Here is a 10,141-nt window from a genome sequence, read left to right on the forward strand (position 1 = left end):
CTCAAGCTTTTTTAGTGGACCGACCTTCTCTTTTCCTTTGAAAGCACTGGTACAATCCTCCCCAGTGAAGACATAGAAGCCAAGAAGGGTAGCACAGTAGTCCTCCCCTAATGATTGTGCAAGCTCAGATACATTGATGAGCTGACGTTGCTTTCCTGATCCTGTATCAAGGTACACAGTCAGTTTGATAGCATGGGCATGGTAGAGTAGAATCACGAAGATATCCGTGTCAGGGGTTCTAACCACAGCATTCTTGTAACTAAGAGCAGCAGCATGATGTAGGTACAACACCACTCTCGTATCTGTCTCTTCCTGGTTACTGTATATAGTGGGCATCTCAAGCACCTCGACCTGAAACAAAAAAGGTCATTGAGCATATTTTGGATTAACATGTAAATGAATGTAGTCATCCTAAAAATAAAGGTGCAATTTCACATACCTTGCCTTCTTTGGAAACGAACTGATGAGCTCTCCCCTCGACAATCAGTACTGCCATCTCGGTTCTCTCCAGTCTAGATGCCGCCTGTTGGCCACTCCATACCTGCAGCATGAGTTGACAGAGCTGCTGCTTGTTGTCGTCATTTGCAAGGAACACCTTGAAGTCGTATGGCTTTCTTGTTGCTGGTCCGGCAAGAATGATCCTCTCTGAGCTGCCACGTCGAAGTCTTTCCTGAGCTTTGATGGATCCCGGAAAATAGCTGTCAGTTGAGAACAAGAAATGTTTTTTGGCAATCATCTGGTCAAGTATCTGAAGGCAGATCTCCCCACAGGTCGGGGGCAAGTTAGAAAGGACATGGAGAAGTGCCATTCCATCCTGGATGAATAGGGCATCCTTTGGATAAGGCAGCTCATCTTGGTTGAACTCTTCCATCAGGTAGTGTAGAATGGTGGCTTTGTTGGTCTTCGCAAAAAATCCATCTGATGTTCCAATACTTGGAGGCACTGGCATCAGGCTGTACTTCATGAGTTCATCCAAGTCAATTGGTTCATCTAGGCACTGTGACTTCACAAGGAGAAGGAATGCAACATTGCTTTGCTCCTGATACTGTATGACCTGAAATAACAATATATATTATAATTTTATATTGTAATACAGATTGTACAAAAGTCCCTTAACAATACATAACTTGCTCAATGAAATATAAACTTACCTTTCCTTGCGATGATGTGAGCTTGATATTCTTGTTGCATGCCTCCATGGTCTTGAGTTTCTTCCTTTTGATTGGGTCGAAGAAGCTTCCTTGGTGGCCGCTCTGCAAACGTGTAATAAAGTCAGCCTTTGCAGCTTTTCCTACAGCGTCAGCTTCCAGCACATCCCTCTCAACATCCTTGGATGTAGGAGAACCAGAGGCTAAGGAGTAGAGCCTGTCCTTATCTGGGATTGTGAATGGATTCGTGAAGTTTCTGACAGCAGTGATGACTCTTTGAACAGCTTTCTCACTCTTCTTTATCTCTGCCTTCTCAAGCTCGCGATGCCTCCCAGCCCTTGGGCAGTCAGGATCGTCATCTGACACTGCACGGCAAATGTCTTGCCCAATGGAGAATACCAGTCGCTTCATCTTTTCACTTGTATCTATGTCTTCTTTTCCTGACATCACCATGCTTAGAAAACGAATGAGATCAGATGGTAGTAGATCATCACAGCTGAGGTCCATATCATCTAATGTTGGCGGCCATGGGAGGACTTTGGAGTCTTTGTAAGCCTGTAGAATATTACTGCGAAGAAGCAGAGCAGCGTTTTGGTATTTGTCTTTGCTACCAAGCGTGTAAGCTTGTGCTAAAGCATCGTTAACCGAAATATTGGAATTGTACACAAGCCAAAATGAAATTGCATCAAGTTTGTCATGATCAACCTTCAGAAAGGACACATGCTCCTTGATTGAATCATTTTGTAGACGTTTCAGGAGTTTCTCTGAGCGGTAGTTTTCATTCTCCTGCCCATTGCGTTTCAGTTCTTCAATATAGAGCAAGCGCAATGATGTTAGACGCAGGACTTCATTCCGTTGGATGACATGAGTTCGAATGTGCTCCCGTACAAAATTCAGTGCCTTCTCATAAGCGGCCGAAATCTTCGCGTGTTCAGTACGCTTTGGGTCATTTGCTCTGTTAACCCCGCGTTTAAAGTTAGCAAATGCGGTGTGGAATGATCTCAAACATGATGGGTGATGTTTTGCTTTTACAGCAAAGAGGTCTACATTTTTCACACGTCTATGAAGCCGAAACATGCCCATTTTTTCAGCTCTCGATTCAATTTGTTCCCATGCATTTTCCTTGTTTCTCCAAGATGAGAAATGGACAGGTCGTACAGTTTTTCGATCAGCACCTTTGATCTCTACTTTCTCACAAAAAATGCACTCCTCTGAAAAGACAGGTCCAGTTGAATGTCTACGAGGTGAATGCAATAGCGAGGTGGATGCCTGTGGTTCCTCAGTTGTCTTATTTTCTATAAGATGCAGATTGCCAGAGAACCGCTGATAACACTGACGGTGATACCCATTATTTTCAAGGTCCTCGGGGACAGTCTCAGGAATCTGGTCGCATACAGACTGCATACGATAGGGAGATGCATGTGGCTGACAGAGCCGCAGGTCCCGGATTTCATGAAGGTGCTTTAGTTTATCAAATGCAGTTCCTTTGATTCTACTGAGTGGGGTAAAAGGCCCATGATCAGAGATGGATAACACATGAAGCATGCATACAGGTGCAGGTGAAGCAGGCTTTTTGCTCAGGCTGGTGCGTTCAGTGCTGGCAGATTCAGCATTCCTTCGCTTTGGCATGATGGCGAACTTATACCAAAACTATTACTCTGAAATGAGAAGTATAGGCCTATAACCAACATGATGAAGTGTTTTGAAATATTACTACCAATGACACTAAGTCATGCAAGTAATTGCATTAATTGTCTTATCAAATAGAGCTTGAGAGATTATATAAACACCTTTTACCTATCTGACTATAAGCAGACTAAATTATGATAAACCTAGAAAAGATAAACCTAGAATGATTCATAAATTGCTGAAAAACACACTGCTTCATCCAATATAAATGACACGGATTCAATGAATCACATCCTCTCCTATTCAGTAAAGTGTTGCCACCTATGATGAAATGATAAAAAATATTTCACTGCTTAATAAACACTAATTGGTAAGTACCCTCAGAATCTCTCATTACCTGACTATATCTCATTATAATAAAACAAATAAGCAAAAGGCACATTCAAATATAGTCTAATAATAAACATCAACCCATAAAACAAGGGTACAGACAACACGTTCTTCACGATTGCTATAACATTTGCAAAGATATGGTAAAAATAGGTTTTTCAGTAATGGCGGCACTAATTTGCATATCTTACATGTCAGGAACACATGTGGTCACTATGAGACTGGTCTTATATTGATGCTAGACCCTCAAAACCTGGGTCTAGACACCTTATTTTTGCAGTTATCTGTTGCATTGGCGGAGTTATAGCGATTTTAGTATTTTCATGTAATGGCGGCTTAATTTGCATAAAATAGGCACGTGGGACAATATTTCAAATTTTTAACATAGCAAACTGTTTTCTACACATTTTTCCCCATAGGAAGACATCAATTAGAAATTGATTTCCGGGGGGTGCACGCAGACCCCCTCTACCAACTAGACTAATACTTAATTTCTGTCCGAGCCGATGCATTGAAGGAACTCAGTCGTATCCAAATTCATGAAGTATTTTGTTGGCATTTTTGAGCTTGCGTTTTATTTCGAAATTTTACATCAGATGAATATTGCTTTAAGAGATAGAGTAATTAAACCTGGCTTAGGTCATTGGCTTTCTCACTTCTCCTTTTCTCACTTCTCCTTTTCTCTTGAAGGAAAAGCATCTCTCTGACTATCCCGCTCGGCATCGGCAAGAGGATGCCTCTGATAGAAGGCATTGGAGAGGGCGTTTCATGGAATCAACCCCTTAGTGTAGGCTAACCATTGGAAAGAAGAAGACTATGTCTCTGACGCCGTTGTTTCTCGTTCATTAATACAGTAGAAAATATAGCATAGCGATTTTATTGCTGGCAAGAATCAGAAAAGATAAAATAAAATATCTCATTATTTCTTTCACCCGAATAGTCTGCTGTCAACAAGCATCGTTGTAGTGTTAAAACGTTTTCATAATACTCACAGAAATTTATACTTAGTTTCACTGCCTCTCGCATCATTGTTATTAACTGAAATTAACCATGGAGAGAGACACACAATCATTGATAAATGTGTACAAATTTGATTTTTAGGATTTTAATGTACCATCCTTTCAATATCCCTCTTATAATTACTACATTTAATAAATGAAAACAATGGGAGATTAAACAATCTTGGAGGGGTTTTTCCATTGGTTTGTTGATATCACATTTCAGTGTATTACAAAAGATAGTTCATATCTATAATGCCAATTCCTTTAGATTATATTTATTATTGTTCGACTCATTCATATATAATGATGACCCAATTTTTTTTCCATATAGTAAGTTTGATATATTGACTGTATCCTTCACATAGATTTATTTTTGTTTTTCTCAAATAGCCTAGAGTACCAAAATTCCTTTATTGACTACCTTTATAATAAATGATCCTAACATTAACATATAACGGAAACAGTTGCAACGGTATTTAGTAATCTGACCTCTCAACTTTCACATTGAAAGTATAGTGGTGTTTTTCACATGAACAGCGCTATATTACTTAATAGATATTTCTTTGAGGCTCGAGGTGAAGATGGCAGGTTCATCCATGCTAAGAATCTGGAGCAGGATATGTTGAACTGTGCTAGCTTTATTTCTAGATTTATTTCAGAAGCAGGTCTCCTGAAAGCTATTTATTTTCTATAAGGACATCTTCATTTTTATGGTTTTAGATTGCATTTCCTATTTTTCTTTATTTCTAACAAACAATTCCGGCGTTAGTGACCTTCGATGCCAGAAAACTCAAAATCCGTCAATGAATCAATACTGGCCTACCGCCTCCCACCCACTCCCCCACCTTCCTTTCATTTATGAGTTATTCTCTGTATAGTTCCCAATTCTATAGTAAAGTCATATCAAAGACTGAATTTATGTTTACGACCAATACGTGAGATTTATTCAACACTCCTGTTTATTTTGAGCTTTGTGTTATACATAATCATTTGCTGGTAAACCTCCGACCTATGTCGGTAATCCCAGAAGTTATAAATATTGACTAACGTCCTTGACTTCAATAGTCACATCACTGGGATCCCTGTTCCTACAAACCGCTTAAAAGAAAAAAAAAAAGAAAAAAAAATCGAATTAAATGAGGGTATGCATCATGTCTGAGATTTCTTTGCTGAAGTCAGTAACATGGTATTTGAACAAATAACATGCATAAGCAAAAGCATGTCAAAAGAAATGTACTGGCTCATGACTTGTGAAATGGTGGACATGCTACCTTAAGTCATTATCAACGATGGTGCAAAAAAAAAAAAAAAAAAAAAAAAAAATATAAAATAAAATAAATTATTAGCTTATTGAATGTCATATATAGTTTATTTTTTTCTTTATTCTGGTTAAAGTTTATATTACTGCTTCGATCAACAATGCCACAAGAACATAAAAGGCTAATCTCACTAAACTAAGTTTCTTATAGTGTAAAGAAAAATCCATTGATTACGTTAGTTATTTATATTGCATAACAATGTCCAGTATTTTTGTAATATAAGAATCTACTTTCATCCCAAAAAATATCAGGAGTAATTAAAAGAAAATTATTTTTAAATGCAGGAGACGAAGAAGCCGTTTAATGGATTCTCTGTTTCTTTATATGAATGAATTATCAAAGGAGTTCTAGTATCTTTACGGGTGAGAATTCTTTTAATATGTAAATACCGCTCGACCACTTATGCAAATTCGGTTTCCGGGTGTTTCATTTGCATGACAATGCTTTGCCAGACCCCAAACCATGACAAAAATGTTCCTGGCCATTCTCTCGTACGTCCTCGTTCTCAAAGAGAAGGAACATTTTGCATTTCTTTCCTTTTGGCATTAATTGCGACATACCTGCGTCCAAGTCAGAAACTTTATAGTTTACTGTTCCTCTTACTTCCCCATACTACTTCTTCCTTAGGAATTATAACACCGATGTTTATATAAGCAAAATCTTATTGCATTGATCCGTTTAGAAATTAAAGATATTATTTTCATACTTTTGTCCTACATCAATGCTCAGTTTAAAATATCATTTTCCCCTTTTCTTGGAAGATTAATTTCCTATCACTGAATTAAATAAATAAAAAAAAAAAATAAAAAAAATCTCTAGGGGCCAAATACTTTTCGCCTACTTTTTTTTTTTTTTTTAGATTTTCTATTGGAATAACGTCTACATAGAACTATATTTCTTTCCAAGCTAAATAATAATTTAATTCTTGGGGAATTATCCACTTTCATATCAAGAAAGCTTCCATGCAATGTTACAAAAAGTAAATATAATGTAAGCCGGGAAAAGTGGTTCTATAAACAGTGTCATAATAAAATTGAAATAAAGAAAATAATAATACTTAAAGGAGGCTTACTTACTAACTATTTCTTCATGAAAGAAAAGACTTCTCATATTGATTAAGCATTTAGGTATCTGTTTATGAAGTGTCACAAACTGTCGTAGTTAGAGGCACCGAGCGATAATTTAAGCTATAGATTAATTTGGAGCTTAGAAAATTGAATACGGTTTGAAATCATAGGTATAATTATTTTGATAGCTTGCAGTAATGACAATTTGGGACAAATCTTTTAGGATTCGGCTCCTCTTTACGATGAACCCCTTACTATAAATCCACTAGGATTTTACCATTTCAACGACCAATCTTCTATCCTTGTGCAATAAAACCTCAACGTTTATTCTCCTGTAGAACATAAATCTTCTACCACTCGGCATATGCAGACGACAAATCTTACAGGATTCTGCCAGTACAGACGATGAATCTTATGTCATTCTTTAGACCAGAAAAATAAATCTTCTATTTTCTACCGAGGTGAGTGTAATTCCAACGCTAGTAAAGCAAAATGCAGATATTTGGTACATTGATATACCCATCTTTTTTCTAAAGAACTTTTTTTTTTTTGAAAAATTACGTAAACAATGTGAGGGCCATTCTCTTTAACATGGAAACACAAAGCAAGAAGAAATGTGTTAAATGATGTTAGTGTTTATAAGAAAATTTTTAGTTGATGTCTTTCTTACTGTGACGAGCCGAGAGAGGAGTTGTGCAATCAAAGGCAGATTGGAAACGACTCTCTCGGCTCGTCACATTGGTGACCACGGAGTGACCAATGTGACGAGCCGAGAGAGTCGTTTCCAATCTGCCTTTGATTGCACAACTCCTCTCTCGGCTCGTCACATTAAAAAATATTAGACTTGAATTTTCATGTTCGTTTTAGTGCGAGGGAAGAGCGAAGATACAACCATAATATATACAAAAGGAATTATGTACAATTGTGTGAAACACGGTTGGTACATGGCTCCCCCCCCTAAAAATGACATACTGTACATGTTAAATAGGGCGCCCTGATCTAGAGAGGCGAACTGTAGGCGGGTCATCTGGCAGAAGATAAGCAGGTTTTAGACGATCAATGGAGACCCAGTCTTCTTTGCCCCGAATGTTTAGGAGGAATGCTTTCGGACTGCGTCGGATCACAAGGTAAGGTCCCGTGTAAGGGGGCGTTAACGGTGGCTTGCTGGTGTCGTTGCGCAGGAAGACGTGCGTTGCAGAGTGCAAGTCCGTTGGTATGTGATGCTTCGCTGGGGGCTTGTAAGTCTGGCGGCACGGAGTAAATTTTCCCACGACATGACGTATGCGCTGGAGATCGTCGGAGGAGGTTGTAGAAGGAAAAAACTCGGCAGGGACGACCAACGGGTCGCCATACACCATTTCGGCTGCCGAGACATCGAGGGCGTCTTTAGGAGTGGTCCTTAGTCCAAGGAGGACCCAGGGAAGCTGAGTAAACCAGTTGCAATCCTTGCAGCGGGACATCAAAGCTGCTTTGAGGGTGCGATGAAAACGTTCAACCATTTTATGAGTCAAACGATAATAGATATAATCTAAAGGAATTGGCATTATAGATATGAAGTATCTTTTGTAATACACTGAAATGTGATATCAACAAACCAATGGAAAAACCCCTCCAAGACTATTTAATCTCCATTTATTATAAACACTAACATCATTTAACACATTTCTTCTTGCTTTGTGTTTCCATGTTAAAGAGAATGGCCCTCACATTGTTTACGTAATTTTCCAAAAAAAAACGTTCTTTAGAAAATATGATTATATCAATGTACCAAATATCTGCATTTTGATTTACTAGCGTTGGGATTACACTCGCCTCTGTAGAAAATAAAATATTCAGATAATGAGGGAAAATGAATATCATAGCTCTCTCCTATAAAACTCAGCAAATGCAGTTCGAATAATAGTATTCAAACGTACCTTCAAGCTGAAATAATTTAGCTATTAGAAGATTAAGATGAATCATAAATTTACTCTGGCTTACCGTGATCCCACGACGAAAATTCCAAATAACCTCGAAAAAAAAAAAAAAAAATTGACAAAAATTCCAGCTTACTTCCAAAATAATAATAAAGATAAATCATGAGTTTTTTTCTTTATTTGCTTACCGTCTTCTTATGACGAAAATTCAAACTAACACACATCTGAAATGCCATCTTAAAAAAATTAAACGAGGATGAGCTCGGCTGGTTAGAGGAAATGATGATTCTTAAAAAAAAAAAAAAAAAAAAGAAAAAAAAAAAAAATTCCAGCTTACTTCCAAAATAATAATAAAGATAAATCATGAGTTTTTTCTTTATTTGCTTACCGTCTTCTCATGACGAAAATTCAAACTGACACACCTGTGAAATGCCATCTTAAAAACATTAAGCAAGGATGAGCTCGGCTGGTTAGAGGAAATGATGATTCTTAAAAAAAAAAAAAAAAAAAAAAATTCCAGCTTACTTCCAAAATAATAATAAAGATAAATCATGAGTTTTTTTCTTTATTTGCTCACCGTCTTCTCATGACGAAAATTGAAACTAACACACCTCTGAAATGCCATCTTAAAAAAATTAAATGAGGATGAGCTCAGCTGGTTAGAGGAAATGATGATTCTTAAAAAAAAAAAAAAAAAAAATGACAAAAATTCCAGCTTACTTCCAAAATAATAATAAAGATAAATCATGAGTTTTTTTCTTTATTTGCTTACCGTCTTCTTATGACGAAAATTCAAACTAACACACCTGTGAAATGCCATCCTAAAAAAATTAAACGAGGATGAGTTCAGCTGGTTAGAGGAAATGATGATTCAAAAAAAAAAAAAAAAAAAAAAAAAAAAAAGAAAAAAAAAAAAATTAGAGGAGGGAAAGGGGGGCGGAGCGACATTTCCCATTCCGACGCCATAATTCCTCAGGGACTAATTAAGCTCTTCTGCCTGAAGGGTAAGAATGATAATTACCAGACTGGAGAAGCTTCAATCTCATTTCTGGTGAAATCAAGGGGCTTTCATGGGGACTGTGCCCCAGGTAGCAGGGCTCCCTCTTACCTCGCCTTCCGTATGTAATACCATTTAAGACCACTTTCATTTTGAATGAGAACGTAGTCTATTCAGCATTGCACACCTTTTTGTTTTCTCAGTTCTGCTTATTTTCCAACATATACATTTTTTTTTCAATTACGATCTATTCTTTTAATCGTCTCTGACTACTTGAGTAATCAGATTATAAGGTCAAGTTTTGTTGATGGTTAGTGCAAAAATCGTTATAAAATTCTTCAGTAATCGCGAAAAAAATCTATGGAAGATATCACCAAAAATATAGGATATAAAAGAATTTTTAGCACTTTACTGTTAGTTCATAAAATATGATACAGAATCTACGAAATGTGGGATTCTATATAAACATTAAACTAAATAAATGATATGAATAGTTTATAAATCGATTTGGTCGAAATTATAAATATATACACTGTTAAAAATCGTAATCTTTATCGGAAATTATCCGTAAAAATCTATATCCTACTGTGTTGATATCTTTCACGGGTTGATGACCGGAATAACACTCCTTTTTGTCAATATACCCGTTTTTATAACGGTAAATGCTTGGTAAT

Source organism: Palaemon carinicauda, chromosome 18 (assembly GCF_036898095.1).
Source record: "Palaemon carinicauda isolate YSFRI2023 chromosome 18, ASM3689809v2, whole genome shotgun sequence".
NCBI lineage: Eukaryota > Metazoa > Arthropoda > Malacostraca > Decapoda > Palaemonidae > Palaemon > Palaemon carinicauda.